Source organism: Mya arenaria, chromosome 9, assembly GCF_026914265.1.
Source record: "Mya arenaria isolate MELC-2E11 chromosome 9, ASM2691426v1".
In the NCBI taxonomy this organism is placed as follows: domain Eukaryota; kingdom Metazoa; phylum Mollusca; class Bivalvia; order Myida; family Myidae; genus Mya; species Mya arenaria.
Window position 1 is genome coordinate 51,250,129 of NC_069130.1, and position 16,720 is coordinate 51,266,848.

Here is a 16,720-nt window from a genome sequence, read left to right on the forward strand (position 1 = left end):
TAATCATACACTTTCAAATTCAAGTTTTATTGGTCAATTGATTTGCACCATAATTAACAGTATTTCGTTTATATTTATCTCTTTTTATTTACCTATTTCGTGATGGTTTGGAATACGTGAAATAGACCTATTCAAATTACTAGCGTGCAAATAAGTTAGAAAGCTATACACAAATAACCATCGCTAGTTATTCAAATTTGTTCTTAATAACGTAGTGCAATACAAGTACTTTAGCCACTACCCTTGTGGTTGAAGGTAAAATACTTGTGCTGGAGCGCTTGTGTATTTTAATATGTCGGTATGTGCGTGGAATAGCTATTGTTTAGTTAAATAAATCTCTCATATTTTTTAGTTAACGACAAATGGCATATTGTAACTATTGTAACTATGTTAAGAAGATCTGAATACTTATATAAACTTTATCTCCGTTACGAACACCGCTACATATGTCCCAAGTAAAATTATGAAACAGAGTTGATTTTTACCAATACCTATTACACAAACTATCATCGTGTGTACTAAAAACAAGTCTAGGGTTATCATAACGATTATTAGGCTATTGTGTATTTCAAATTATTAAGAAAATCTTAAAAACACAAACTTTCTGTTACATGATGGGTACTACTTTTAATCAAATAGTGTGTATTTCATTAGAAAATCATGATTGTGTCTATTGCGTGAACTTATGTACAAGGCCAAAATATGAGTATCCAATTTTTAAATCTGGCATTCAGAAACATGCTTTTTAGGAATATATGCATACATGCTTTGAGGGACAATTAAAAGGATACGGCGTTCAACTCTTCGTTATAATATGTTGCAATGAAAACCCGAGAATGCTAAAGCAATATCGGAATTTTTAATATCGAGCTTCATTTCTTGCAAATGTATCAAAAAATAATGTAAAGGCCATACGTCTTACTGATTGTTGAACTAGGCTGCTTGGACAGATTATGTTTCTAATTTTATGCCCGAATCAAATGTTATGGAACGAACAACTAGAAGTCAATCGCATTACTAAGACTGGAGGCTAAGAGTATCTTTAGAGTATATGTTGACACATAATTTCATTCATTTAAATAAATAAGTTAAGACATGCAGTTCTTCATTTTGTGAGAAATGATTAAAAAAAATTATATCAAAACTTAACAAATATGATTTCTATTATTGAGACGTTTAATTCACTCACTTAAAAAGAAAAACGTTATAATATGAATTTGAGAAAAAAACGTTTATATGATTCGGAAGTTTTATATGTTGATTATTTTTGTTTGCTGTCAATTAGTCTTTTTCTATTGATTTGAAAAGAGATAAAAATCAATCACACGATACAATGTTACACCTTTATTAAAACGGTCGGACTTTCATAAACGTTGTAGGAGCAGGGATATGTACATCCAAATTGTCATCGGGAAGGTATGCATATCCGTCATCCATTAGTAAATGAACAGCACTTTAATGTCAACAATTGACAAGAATGAAAAATACATTGAGAGACAAATCCAATAAGTGCTTGAGTGAAGAACTGTTTGTGATATATGCAGCGACAGTATCAGTAGCAAACTTGGCTAGAATGGCGATACAGCCCTTGGAGAAGGATCGTGTATCCATGATTAATACAATTTATCAAACATAAACAAAAAAAGTTTTACATATTATTTGTTAGAAAAACATGTTAACGATAAAAATGTATGTTCCGAAAAGTAAGATGGATAAGATATAAAGATACGATAATCTTTGTTTCAAGTATTTTTTAAACATTTTAACACTAGCTAAAGATATTTGCAAACACAACTTAGAGCATACAAATGAAAAAAAAAAGAATTATTACCAGGCATCTGATACAGACATGCATATATCTATCAATTTAATAAAAACAGATCTTACAATATACATGAATATGTTTGTAAAATCGAATATAAAAGGTACGTTTTGCATAAATCCTATCTTATTACAAAAAGAGCATCACACTAAATGACATGCACAAAACTGAAAAATACCAGGTGTGCATATCACACTTAAGCGAAATTTTACTAAAACTTAATTGCACGCATAAGCATAGTAAAAAGGTAGAAAAAAGACATTGTTGTTTACCAACATGAAATACGATGAACAAAACATTTAAACAAGGTACATTAGAACACTAAACTATACTATGCATGCTGATCACACATGGAAGTCATAAACAAGCTATAAGAGATACTCGCAATGGTAGTAAATCAAATAAAGGAAATGGTAGGAACAATGAAAAAAGCTAAGACATACACAAAAGGCAAAACAAAATAGTGGATGAGACTATACACAAATATAATAACTACATTTGTAGCCACTCAAGGTATGGATCAATGTTTTGAATATTTGTATTTTGAACCCTTTGAAACCTGTGGTTGTACATAATTCGTTGTGTAGGCTGTTCCATACCTCGTTTCAAACCGAAAACTGTTTTTTCCATAAAATTACTGATTACTTTAGTTTAATATATTATAAATAACTACATATAAGAAGTGCAACTAATTATTATAAATGGACATCACATGCCTTTTTCAAAGAATTAATTACATTTACGAAAAACCTTCATTCGATAGTATACGGCATATTTGTATTCCATGCATTATGCACCATGAAGGGCAGAACAAAAAGAAGTCGTTTTGTAGTTCGTCCGTTCATCTTCCCGTCTGCCTTTTTTCTCAGTCCGTTACACCCTATGTACTACATTTAAACAACTGTTAGGTTCTGCATATAAGATTAAAACCTCAAGATTTGATTTCGCCTTTTTGAAATATTGTCTCAAAGTTCTTTTCTCGGTCCTATGCGCTTTGACATATCTTGTCTTGTTTGTTCCGCTCAATCTTGCCATGTGAAATTCCGGTAATATGCGCAAACTTTATTTGTTTGTGCACACATGTTATCCCATATATTGCAAGCTGTTGGTAATGGAACAAGTTCTTAAACTAACGTAAGCATATTAAATTTCGCTGACTTAAAAATGTTAATATTTTGCTGCACTGTTGTGCATCGCAGTAATTTATCAATGTTGTCTTTGTTGGAGGGTAAAATAAATTAAATTTATACTAGATCATTTAAAAGCTAATAATCAAAAGTAATAATCATCACTGAAAATGAACACAACACGAAAACGTTACTGATATTGTTCGAGATTAAACGAGTTATATCGTTTGTGAATACTATATGATATTAAGATTAAGTTGGAAAATTCAGTGCATATATATTTTAAACATCACTCCTTTAATTTTATGTAAAATAAATATTTAACTTCAGCGACCAATAATTTCAAGTGCTATCCCGCACGTACAATGCGACACAGGGTCTACCTTTTACCGTTTTGTCTGTGTCGTAAAGGCGCTTTTTTATTTCGGTTTAAGACAAAGGAAACCGCTACGGATTTATTTGTGTATTGATTTGTTAAAAATAAAACTGTTCTTAAAATTGTCAATTAGGCCATATATGTATATTGTCTTAAAATGAGTATTTCTAAAATACATACTGGAAACTAAAAGTTTAAATAACAGATGTTGGAACGAGGGTTTTCATTCCTATGTTATCGTTGAACAATTTGTGTATTGATTTGTTAAAAATAAAACTGTTCTTAAAATTGTCAATTAGGCCATATATGTATATTGTCTTAAAATGAGTATTTCTAAAATACATACTGGAAACTAAAAGTTTAAATAACAGATGTTGGAACGAGGGTTTTCATTCCTATGTTATCGTTGAACAATTCAAATCACATTTTAATATAAGTGCACGGCTGAATGTCGCCGCAACGGTCTTTATAAGATTATTGTCTTCCTAAAGGCTCGCATACCCGTAATCCAATTAAGCAATTGACATCTGCAATGTCACGGGATGACCGGATTGAAAGATTTAGTTAGACAAAAATCTCATGAATAACTGTATTTAGCGACATTATCAAACTCAAAGGATAAACAAGAACTTATACTCAATATGGAAGGATCCTGTCAGAATTATTCAGTATCAGTTCAGTAATGTTAAAACAATGGATTAAAGCTGCACTCTCACAGATACACCATTTTAACAACTTCTTTATTTTGTGTCTTGGAAAGAGCATTTTTTTAAGTAAACATCTTAAAACCAATGGTATAAAATTGTTGGAAAAATCAGATCGTAGTTTTATATTTTCGTTTGAAAATTTATGCTTTATGGCTTACAACGTTACTAAGGGTGTAAGGAAAATGCATAAAACATCTATCTAGAACTTACATATAAAAATCTGCGATCTAATTTTAGTAAGCAGCATTATATAACTGGTTTACATGGATCTTCGCAAAAATTGGCTCGTACGATGACAAAACAAATATTTGTTAAACGTCTGTTAGAATGCAGCTTTAAAGGAAATAAGAGTGTTTTTATTTCCGATTTTTCTGTTGATAGGAACAAATACAAGTGCAATAACCATTACTTAGTTTTTGGCCGATCAAGATGTTTAAAGACATTGTGACTGTAAAAACGCGAGTAACTACAAAAAAAAATATATCTATATGAAATGAATTAAACAAATTCGTTCAAAATTAAGTTGATTCTAAAACTATATCATCAGCATCCATCAAAAAAAAAAGCTCGGGTTTATAAATAGAAAAGCAAATATGTGCAACGAACAACAATCATATCTTGAATGAAGCAGTAACATTGATTGTCAGTTGTGATACGATATTTACCATGAACTTCAATCAATTTGAAAAAAAACCGCATGCTGAGTAAAACATTACAATGTCAGTCATAAAAAACATAAATAAAGTGGAATGAGGACATTAAAGGCCGGCAGTCGCTGTAGACGATAGACAATTTGTTGTCACAACGGTCACAGCGACCTTGATATTTGACCCACATACCTCTAAAGCGATCTGTTTCATCGCCTAGTTGTGACCAATTTGCCTACGAAGTTTGAGGTCCTTTTGCCATAAAGTTATTCATAATTATGTTGTTCGGAAACTGATTTTCAATTGAAGGTAATCTAATTATTGTTTTGCTCATAGGAAAGAAGGTGTCCGTTAGAAGTTAATCTGAAAGTGACACTCTTATTCAAAATCAGTACATACACATGTATAAGAAACATAAAGTTTGACTTATAAACTTTTAACTACAAACTTAATAATGCATTTATGGAAAATACTTATTACTGATAGCAAGAATGTAACCGTATAATTAATAGCCGAAATTGCTAGATGATTTACTGTGGTCTACTATATTCTCAAAATTTAAAGTACCGTGTTTTATATACATTTCTATCAAATGTAACTCGGTATTCTTTATAAGAACCATTGTTTTCGGCATTTATTCATCCATTTTAGAATATTAAAACAAAATTTATAATTGTGGTAAATCTAATTTGGGAGTAAGAGTGCATCTTTAAGCTTATGCAATATAACAAAACAAACACGTAAATAAACAACATGAATTGTTCATTATTAAAAGTACTATTAAAATGATATAGTCAAGCTGCATTATTCACAAAAAATGAAGACAAATATTTAATAATGCATATCAAATACTAGAAAATAACCAACCCAAGCCCAAAATCGCAAAACAAAAGCTAGAAAACACAAAAAAGACAAACCAAAAATAACATTATAAAATCATACACATCATATAATTGTATGCTCAACAAAAACAATAGCTGTTAAAACTCAAAAGTAACCAAAAACAAGCAAACTGTTTACTTACATATATAGTAATATGTTACTGAAAGACTCCTTATTCGAATCTGGGAAATAAAACAAACTAGAACTATATATCAATGAAAAACAAAATTAAAGTTTTCTTTATTCTGCTCTCTTAAATCCCTGTACAATAATCTAGAGTTCTTTCCTTTTGTCATTAACGGAATACTCTGATTAAGACTTCTACGCGCCCGAATGCCTATCCCCCATGAGTTGTACAATGACTGAAGGTAATTCGTATTTAAATGCTTAAGTAGCTAATCCTCTTCCCAAGGAAGGAACAATTATAAGCTTCAAGATCTTTTTCTCTTAGTTTCTTCTTAAAGACAAGTTAAAAGGACTTAATATAATGAACTAGTTGGCCCGACCATAGTGAAAGGCTGACTCACAACTTTTTTAACATTTTTAACATATTTTTAAAAGCCTTAACAGGGCGTAAATATGAATCCTTTATTGCAGTTAAAGGAAGCACTAAAAATTGTTCTGCTACTTAAATATTCTGTGAATATTCCAAATGAAAAAACAACATTTGAACTACATCTTCTGCTAATAAGAATGATTCATAAGATATTTTTGGAACAAAGTTTTATTTCCGGGCATGAACACAAAATAGCAACATAAAAATACACCAGTACACCAAGTTATTAGACGCGGCCTGGCCGCGTCTATAGGGATACATGTTTTCAATTGTCAATGGGGAAGTCTATACGGATAAATTTTAGTCATGAAAAAAAAGAAGATTTGTTAATAATATCAACTCTTATTCAACTTTACTTAAAATTTGTCGTCAATAACCGTTTTGATGCGTGTAAAAACTTCCAGAACGTCATATAAAACGAATAAGCCTAATGTTTAAAACAGGAAATTAAAAAAAAGTTATTCTCTGTGTTTTGTATTGACTGGTCGCCGGTCAAACGAGTTCGTTATTTTAGAAATTTACTTTTTTGAAAAAGATTGATATACACGCTGTGGTAGTAAATAAGCATGTGAGAATTTACGGGCATATTGTGAATAATAGTTATGCATTTGATAACAAATATAAGTGCCTTAACATTAATTGACTATTTTAAATTTAAGTGATATAAAATGGAAGTACAAAGCTTAATTCACACGATTTTACTAACAAATATAAGTCGCAATAACGAAATTAACACAATTTAAATTTAACTGATATAAAATGAAAGTTCAAAGCGTAATTCACACGATTTAAAACAAACTTATATGAATAAAAGTAGGCACAATAGGATCAGGCCGAAATGATATCTCGGCCGAATCGACCCGACACCAATAATTTTATCGGTGATAATGCAAGGTACCAGTCTAAAGTAACTACGATCTAGAAAGTTGATTACACCGTCATAGTTCGGCTATGTCCGTGTTTTTCGGAACGTTAACAATTGTATATATTATCACATGACTTTATTGAGCCAATTGGGTATCGATATTTTTCACATGACACAACGTTTTAGCATCCTCCTCCATCTTTTTGAGGGGAAAGAAAACGCGAAAACTCACTATGGTAAGAGGTGTTTTAAGACATTTTCACCAAGGGAAAACTTTGTTTTCTCCATACAATGGAATGCAATGTACCGCTATGGCTCTGGTTGCATAATTGGCTTTTTTTAGTTACGAACAGAACCACATGTCCTCATTAACGGCTGTCGATGTAGACTGTATACTGAATGAGGGAAATGCTTTGTATTTTACCATAAGCGAAAGTATAAACGAGGCTCGATATTTATCGCATAATGATTTGCCAACATCTGTTAGGTTTAGAAATGATTTATTTTGTCCGCAATATATGCTTGATTTTTACTTTGGTAACGTAAACGGTGATAATGACGTCCATTTGGGTCAATCCCCATTCAGCCGCGTCTTTGATGCCTAACATCAACATTTGTCTTGTCTTTTTTTGACATGTCAAAATCTTTAAATACCTTAATTAGAATCGTTGGGGGGAGATGGGTTCAGCTCTCTTCACTAAACGCAGTTTTCTTTTAGCTTATCCTTTTCAAGATAGATTTAGTAGGTTATCATAAGCATGTTCTACCTTACAACCTAGAATTTAGTGTTAAGATTTTACCCAACTGGCATATATTCTGATTGACCCATCTGAGTAAAACATCTACTCCAAAACTGAATGTATAATTACAAAGTTTCAGTCGTCAGCGGAAGAAAACTAATTATAAAATATATACAAAATTACAAAAAAAAATCAATTTGATTTCTCAAATTCTTTCTTGAGCTTCAGCATATGCGTTTCTTTGAGTAATCCTTACGTCACCCTTTAATTCCTTAAAGCTGCACTCTCACAGATTGAACGCTTTGACAACTTTTTTTTTTATTTTTTGTCTTAGAACGTGCCAATTTCTGCGAAACCATGTAAACCAGTTATATAAGACTGCTTACAAAAAATCAGATCGCAGATTTGTATATTTAAGTTAAAAATGATGTTTTATGCATTTTTCTGAAACCGTTACTAACGGTTTAAGCCATTAAACATTAATTTTCAAACGGAAATATGATAATCTACGATCTGATTTTTTGTCGGCAATCTTATATCATTGGTTTGCAAATATCTATGCAAAAATTTTCTCTTTCCAAGAATTTTTTTAGAAAAGTTGTAAAAATGGTGTATCTGTGAGAGTGCAGTTTTAAGGCACTGTTCTGAAAATAAAATCAATCTCATCACATTCCTTCACAAATACCTTGTTACAATTATGTATAACTAACAAGATACCACCATGAATTCAAAAAAAAGCAATCAAAATCTTGTTTTGACACTGCACATAACTTCAAATTATTCCTATTCGCCTGGAAGAATTCAGCCTTATTTCTCTGAGCCAACTCCCATCTAGATAAATATTCAGTAATTCTATTCTCTCCTGATGATAAAGGCTCATCTTTAATTATCAAACTCATTTGAACAGGCTATAAAAACAAATTTGTCTCAAACAGTCCTGTAAAAAGGGACACCTCACCTTTCCTAAATTTAATGCAAAACACACAACGATATTATCTCATGATACTTGAATTTTCGAATTCATAAAATTTTAACCCTAAAAATGTAGTCCTTCTACTAAAGCTGGCTTCTAAACCTGTTATGTGAAATTTCTTATCGACAACTACTTAAGGAAACACTGAATGGAAGAATGTTCCGTTAAAACATATTCGGCAACCAGATAATCAACTATCTACGCATAATGTCTTGTCTGATTTCGACCAACTATTCGCAGACTAAATAGTATCGTAAACATAATTTTATATATTTCCTCAAACATATATGCCCAAGTTAAAAGTTGCTGGACACATGCTTATTTGTCTATAATCCCTGTACATAACTTTTTTATAGATTAAAGACCCATGACCTTTTGCTACCACCAACCTTACAACACCAACTATTCACGAAAATATGAAAGAAACCGATTCTCCTAGATACCAGTATTTTGGGACATAAGCGTTTACCGCACTGATATACAACTTCTCAAATCCAAAATGACTCTTCTATCTTTAACTCTCGGTTTGGGCGAATCAATTAGTAAGTTAGAACTGAAAGAGTTACTTTTAAAAGGGCCCATCACCGCATTACATTCAAACTCTTTAATCAAATAATTTGTAACTTGCACAGGAAATTATTCAGCCTTTTCATTATATTTGAAGTATCCTTCATTGTATTGGTTTAAAAATATTTATTTTATGAAATTTGATCGAAAGCTGATAATGATCATCTTTTTTCTGTAGAAAGCAGTTCAATATACTTACGTGGTTGTCTTTTAAGGATTAGTGCATTTATAAGTAATACATAGGGGATATTATGATAGTTACCTGTATTACGTCGAGTTCGGTGTGTTAACACGTATCCGTCGAGACCACAGGTCGAGACAGATATATGTTTACTCGCCGAACGAGACGTGATGCAGGACACCAGAAAATCGTTTTATTGTAATATTACATTTGTTATATGCCTGCCTATTTAATTATTCCTTTTTATGATTCGGTTTCAATTTGATTTAAATTTACCGCCATTTGTCAAATGCGCGTTGAATTCGAATGTGTTACGTAGTTTTGTGTAATGAAGTCAAGGGAGGCTACTACAGCGAAACGAATTCAGAAGTGAAATAATTCACATTATTGAGCAAAATAAGAACAAAAGATTTTATGTCTAAGCAAAATAAATAAATTGCTAATACGAAAACAATTATTAAATGTCACAGCAGAAAAAAAAAACAAAAAAAAACACGGTACTTATTTTACGAGTATTCACTTATCGCCATTTCCTGTAGACGTAGACATTTTTAACAAAGTTAATATTTGTGGGAGTTTTTGACGATCATAATATGCAGAATTGAGGGAAGTTCATGAGTCAATCGCTATTACTATCGATGACGCGAATTCACTTTCTTCTTTGTATTGAAGAGCTGCTCATATTTATGATAATACACATGGATAATGCAACAATTTATGAACTTGGCAAACAACTAGTTCACTGAAGTAGCTGTCTAGATAGATTGGAAGTGTTCTCTGCTTCGTGCTTCTCCTCATAGAACCATGTTCTTGAATATGTACATGCGTCTGGAGCGTGACTTAAGTAAGATAATTTAATGTATTTAAAGGTTGACAGGTTTTATCATTATTTTTTTCGTTACGCTATTTTTAGCAACGCGAAAGTAATTCCGAGACTACACACGGTACTCGCATGATACGGAATCAGAGATCGACAGTATCATGATACGGATTTTTCAATACGGCGTACTGTATTTTCACTGTTGGATATTGAAAAGTCATATAATAAATAAAAATACATTATAAATGTATATATCGCAATGAAACTTATCAAAAGTTTTATATGTAAATGGAAAAAACATATATGCAGATCCATGAGAAATGCTAATTAAGTGATAAAAAATGTTTCTGTGTATTTCAGTAAACAGATGAAGTTTGAATCACATTTTAAGCAGCAAATAAAATTGAACTCAGCGAAACGTTTTTGTAGATTCAATGTCGGAGTTTTAGGAAGAAAACATTTTAGAATTAGTACAATCAGTAAAACAAACATTACTATTTTAGAGTAAACTTAAAGTGATAGCTGTTCCAGGAACCAACGATTGTATTGTTGTTAGCATAAGTGTTCTATTGATGTTCTATAGAAGACAAGTGAGCATAAAATGACAAACAGATTCTACTTCCCCACAGAAACATGCTTGTAGGGGAACGATAATTTTGCGAAATGGATCGTGATTTAATGAGCTGCAGCAAAATTTTAACCTTGTATAAAAAAACTGTAGGTGCCTAGAGCCAGGATTAAAGTAGATTGGCAGTTTAGGAGCATTGCGAAGTAATTTTTAGAATTGTTGTACCGAATCGGCAGGTTGTAATGTAGGGACAAGTGTTCAATGCCCGGATGGAGGAAGGAATAAGAGTATTGTTATACCATGACGTTTTACAATGTATAAGCGGGGTATCTGTGTACTTTCTTAGGTTGTATCTAGTATTTTGTTGACCGATAGTAATCAGATTTTGAAGGTTTGGTGGACTTATATTAGATTTGAATTATAAACATTAAAATAAGATTATGGTTTGATCTTCTTTTGGAAAGGGACTGTCAATTAAGGTCAATTTTAAGTTTTTCTATTGAGACTAATTTCGTTGTGCCGGTGACAATTCTTGCTGCTTCGTGCTGTATCTTGTCTAAATCTTGTTTTTCGATTGCAGTGCAGTTGTCAAATATTGTATCGCCATATTCAAGTAGTGGTCGGATAAATGTCAAATTCATTATTTCTAGAGTTCTACGATCAAGTGTATACTTAAGTCAGCGCCAAACGTGTATTCTCTCACATGCTTTTTCTTTGATGTAGTCGATATGGGATGACAAAGAACCGTCATAAGCATAGAGCGCCGTCAAAGGGGGATGTATAGGGCGACGAAAGTTCATTGAAACTATCATAGAATTGGTATTTTGTGGAATAAATGAGACTATCCAGGTATTCGCCCATTTACTAATTTTTCGGAGGTCAGAATTAAAAATAGAAGTAGCATCATTAGGAATATCAACAAACAATGGACAGACTGGTGTCGTCAGCGAAGAGACTTATTACGCATCTATATCGCGAACTATGTCGTTAATATATACGATAAAGAACATTGGACCTACTATTGTACCTTGGGATACACCTGCTTCGATAGGACGAAGGGAAAAAGTCGAACCCTGAAGTGTTACTCGTTGTGCTCTGTTGTGAAGATAGCTACTTAGCCAAAGAAGCATATTTTCACGGACACCTATAGCATGTAATTTTGACAAAAGGCCTGCATGCCAAACACGGTCCAATGCTTTTCTAATGTCGCAAAATACAACTCAAATTTCTATTCCATTGTCAAGAGACTCACAATATGTATTGTAAATTGAAGTTAATTGGATTGTAGTTGAATCAAAGGGTCTAAATACAGACTAAAAGTCAGTAAGAATATTGTTGTTAAGAATATGATTGTTCATTAGTTTATAGACAGCTCTCTCAAATACTTTGCTAAGAGAATTCAGAAGTCAAATAGGACTTTAGTTCCCTAGTAATGGTCCATAAAAACATTTTTATATCTGATACAAATTCAAACGAAAACAGATTGATAACATTTCCATATTGAAAAAAGATACAATATTAAAGTAATACGCATAGTGAATAAGAATCTTATAAAATGGTGTCTAAGAAATATTGTTTTAGGGTTGATGAAAACAGTGAGTATCTCATACAATTTTTAACGTCTACACTGACAAAATGATACATTAATTTAGCATAGAGAGTTGTAAATTGTGCCAAAAAGGTGTAAGAATAATATTTCCTAGCATATGCGTACACACCATGTATCACATTCCAAATCGAAGCTAAGGTTAATATTAAATAATTATAAATTTTCAATAAAGTTTGGCTACATAATCATTGTTTGTGCTTTTATATGGATTGAATAAGACGTCATTTTAGACTAACTGTTTCGGGTAATAGAAGTCAAGACCGTGCACTCGTTCGTGAAACAATAAATATGTAAGTAAATCACTTAAAAGTGGAGTACACTGGTTAACTAAAGTCTGGGTCATTTTCGTGAAGAGTGTGTCGCAGATACTTATTCGACTTCGGATAATCGTGAAGATAGTTCATCGTGCACGATGACTTCTGTAAAATTCGTCAATCTTTTTTCTGGTGACGCGTGTCTTGGAGGACTGATCACAGTACAGCTGCTAAGGTAATGTATCTAAAGCTTTATTGATTTAGTACATGCCGTTATTCCTGCTGCTGTAAAAACAAGCTTGTTTCTTTTTGTTAATTTTCTGTTGTTTCGTACGTTTAATACATATTTGTTAAATGCAATCGTATTCATTTACAATGTCTGTGCTAAATATAATTAAGAGCATGCTCAAAACCGCCTTGTGCGTGATTTCTTACTAACACAAATCTAGATATCTTTATATTCCTTATATAAGCGTGTACACGTAACTCGATTTTGAGCGTACCCGCATTCTACGAGAAATGCATTCAACGTCAGCCTGATTGACAGAAGTGTTCACTCGCGTTGAATTAGATACCGGTATTAGGAATAGGAATGTTTGTCGATCTTTTGGCGTTCTTCTGAAATGGAACTTGAATGAGCCCTATATTTCAACGCCTCAAAAATAAGTATTATATTAATTTATTTTAACCCTGTTTATGTATTTGACATATTTTCGTCAATTGGAATATGAAACGATGGATGACTGTTTTTTATGTTTGGTTAATTACTTGAACTAAATTTATAAAGACCTTGATGTGACGTCTGTTTATGCTCATATTATGTTTTTGAATTCATTTGTCAGTGCTTAAGATTCGAATTACTTAAATCTTAATTGGTATCAAGTCAATGGCGGGCTTCATATATGCTTATTTTCTTTTGCAAGTATTGATAATTGCTCGGACAGATGTGCGCTGAACTCTTTAACTAGTTAAAAAACAACAACATGAGCACTGTTTTTGCTGACCGAGTCGATGATCATATTTTGATGAGTGTTCGGTCTTTCTACGTTTCATGTTCGTTTGGTTTCACTTAGCCTTGAAGGTTTGAAATAAAAAAAATGTAAACAATTATGGGCGTGTTCGTGTAATTGCCATTATAATAATTGTAATATTATGAAGGTTAAACTACTTATATATCTAAAGATACCTGAAGTGAAGCTTATGTAATACGCTTTGCAGCTTTTGACAGCGTTTGATTAATTTACGTTTATCTTATTTTGGTTTCTTTGCATCTCGTAAAACTACAATTAAGCAAATGTATTCCCCATATATCAGAGGCCATTATATCTGTTCTTTATTGTTTGTGCTTGTCTTTTCAATTCATTAGTCTAGTGTAGCCATAAAATGTTAAGGTAGAGTCATGCGAGTACAGACAGCATACGAAGAATAAATGCACGGCAAATGTATATAACGTTGAACCAGTGAGGAGGAAAACGATGGCATTTTGACATAAATTTATCAAAGAAAGCTTTATTTTGAACATAATCATAAAGATCATAAAGCATGTTAAAGTTGGGGAACGGTTCACTATGCGTTCGTCATTATTAGGTGGGGTTAAGTCTATCTATAATTATTTTGTGATCGTTTACCCCTTTGAATGTCAAGATACTATATATGAAATGGGGTAATGATAGAATGATACATGTCAATATTTATAAATTTGAGATAAACACTTATATTTGGAATGATTCTAACTAATTTGAAGTCATCTCCCTTTAAGTGTTATAATAAAAGTATAAACAATCTGCCATTTGTGTTTGTAAACACAAAAGGGAGGTCGTTTATAATAAAACGGAAAACTTCTCAAACTATTTACGATCCGCAAGAGGTCTGGGCAAAGTCTTTGTTTCAGTCTACTTTCACTGCTACCAATATGACACTTATAAGCATCGTGTTATAAATTTGCAAAATAAAAGTTTCTTGCACATTTTGTAATCAAACCGTCCGAGGGGAGATGGGCTCTTTATGAAATGTGAACTGATTACAGTGTCAAGCTTTAACCAAACTACGCCTGCAAATCCGCTTATATAAATAATTTTAAGATGTCCGGTGTCCATTTTCTTTGTTCTAAAAACGGAAATAAAGCAGAACGTAAATTGTACAGCCTATGGTTTCAATATTCCACGCTGCATGTAACCATCGAGACATGTGCCAATGCTGTACATTCGCAACGTCAACAATTATGTTATGTATTGTGCAATCCTTCTGCATCATTTGGTTTGCCTTAAAAGTATCGACCGCTTAAGCAGATGTTAAGCCGTTAAACGTGTCGCAGTTATCACCAGGGTGAGAGAACAGTTCAGGTCATGAACATATATTGTGCCTTTACGGCTGTATTTGTCTGCTCTCGCTGATCAACGGTTTATGACCATATATTTACACCTCAACTTCCATTCCTTAAATAAACTGCCTTTCGGCAATTGCATTTATCAATCGATGAACCCCGATAATGACATCGAGCCCGCAATTCATTCCTTAAATGGTTTCGGTAATATTTTACTTAGATCAGATCGTGTAGCGTTTCCAAAACTAGGATTTTATTAACACTCAGTGGGAGTTCACGGATATGTTTCATTACTGTACGCCGTATTTTGATATATCGATAGCTAACAGCCCGGCCTCGCTGTACCAAGCTTCATTCTCTGTTGAATTTCGAAAAAGGACATTAACTTATTTTCTGTAATAACTAAACTTTCTGATGATGCCCCGTTCGATACAATCTCTACCGTATGAGGAATGTTCAGTCACTTGGTATGCTTAACGTTTCATTAGATCTGTTTCGCTAACAGCGAATAGTCGCGTAACTATTAGCAAACGTGGTTTGTTATGATTTATATTGGAAATAATTTACTTTTCTTTACAAGAAACAAAAAAGGTGATACTACTTACTATATAGCAAGTCGTAGTAAAATAGCATGTTTTGAAGACAGGCTTGAAAATTAAAAATCAATATGAACTGCCTTCAGGAGCAGATCACTTGACTAGTGCTACCGAAATGGAACTGGGGTTTGATATCCGTTTTGGTTGATCGGCAATAGCAAATATTAAACCACACATATGCAATAACAAATGCACATCACTTTTCTAATTTGTAAGAAATTAAACTTAATGTGGCATATCCATTCGTTTTAACTTATTAATTCGCCGTGATATATGAACATACATATACGTAATATGACCGATTTTGAATTGCATGCCTGAACGATTCACTACGGGATTTGTCTTAAGGTTAATACGTATCAGAAACATAAATTGCGTTGACTGTCTAGTATATTTGTTACATTATAATGTTATTTCGCTAAAATCAATGACTGTTTCAATTGTATTTGTATTTTATTTATTTTTTCATAATGAATGTATATCGCCGATGGTCATTATAAAAAACAGAATGTTAATTGAACTAACATTTTATTTTTAGATTTGAAATTATCAGTTTTCTCTCAGAATATAAATTTACCGCTTGGGTCAGAGTTTCAAAAGTTCATAAAAGTAATAACCTAGGGTCATAAACATTAACCTATGTGATTACATATACTTTGGAATATAATCCGACTAGTCATATATACTATTTACAACACGTTCTTACATCAATTTTTAAGTGATGATTGTTTTATAACAACATAAAGTTGCAAACTCATATTCAATACCTTACTTGTTGTGGGCCCTGTCTGATGCCTTATTTCTCGAAAATAGTCAAATGAATGTAAGAGTTAAATGATACTAATTAGGCGATGTTATTAAACACGTAAACATATGAATCTATTATTGTGTTCATAATGGTAATTATTCCAGAAAGGCAACTATTCATATGACATCAGACAATACGTCTCTATATGAAACGTTTGTCTAATAAGATATAGTTCACATAAGACCGTACTTCTTGGACAAAGACTATTGATCTAAAATAGTTATGATGTATATCAAATAACACAATTGAGATATTAGTTACATAACATGTGGTTCAAATATGTTATTACAAAACTATAT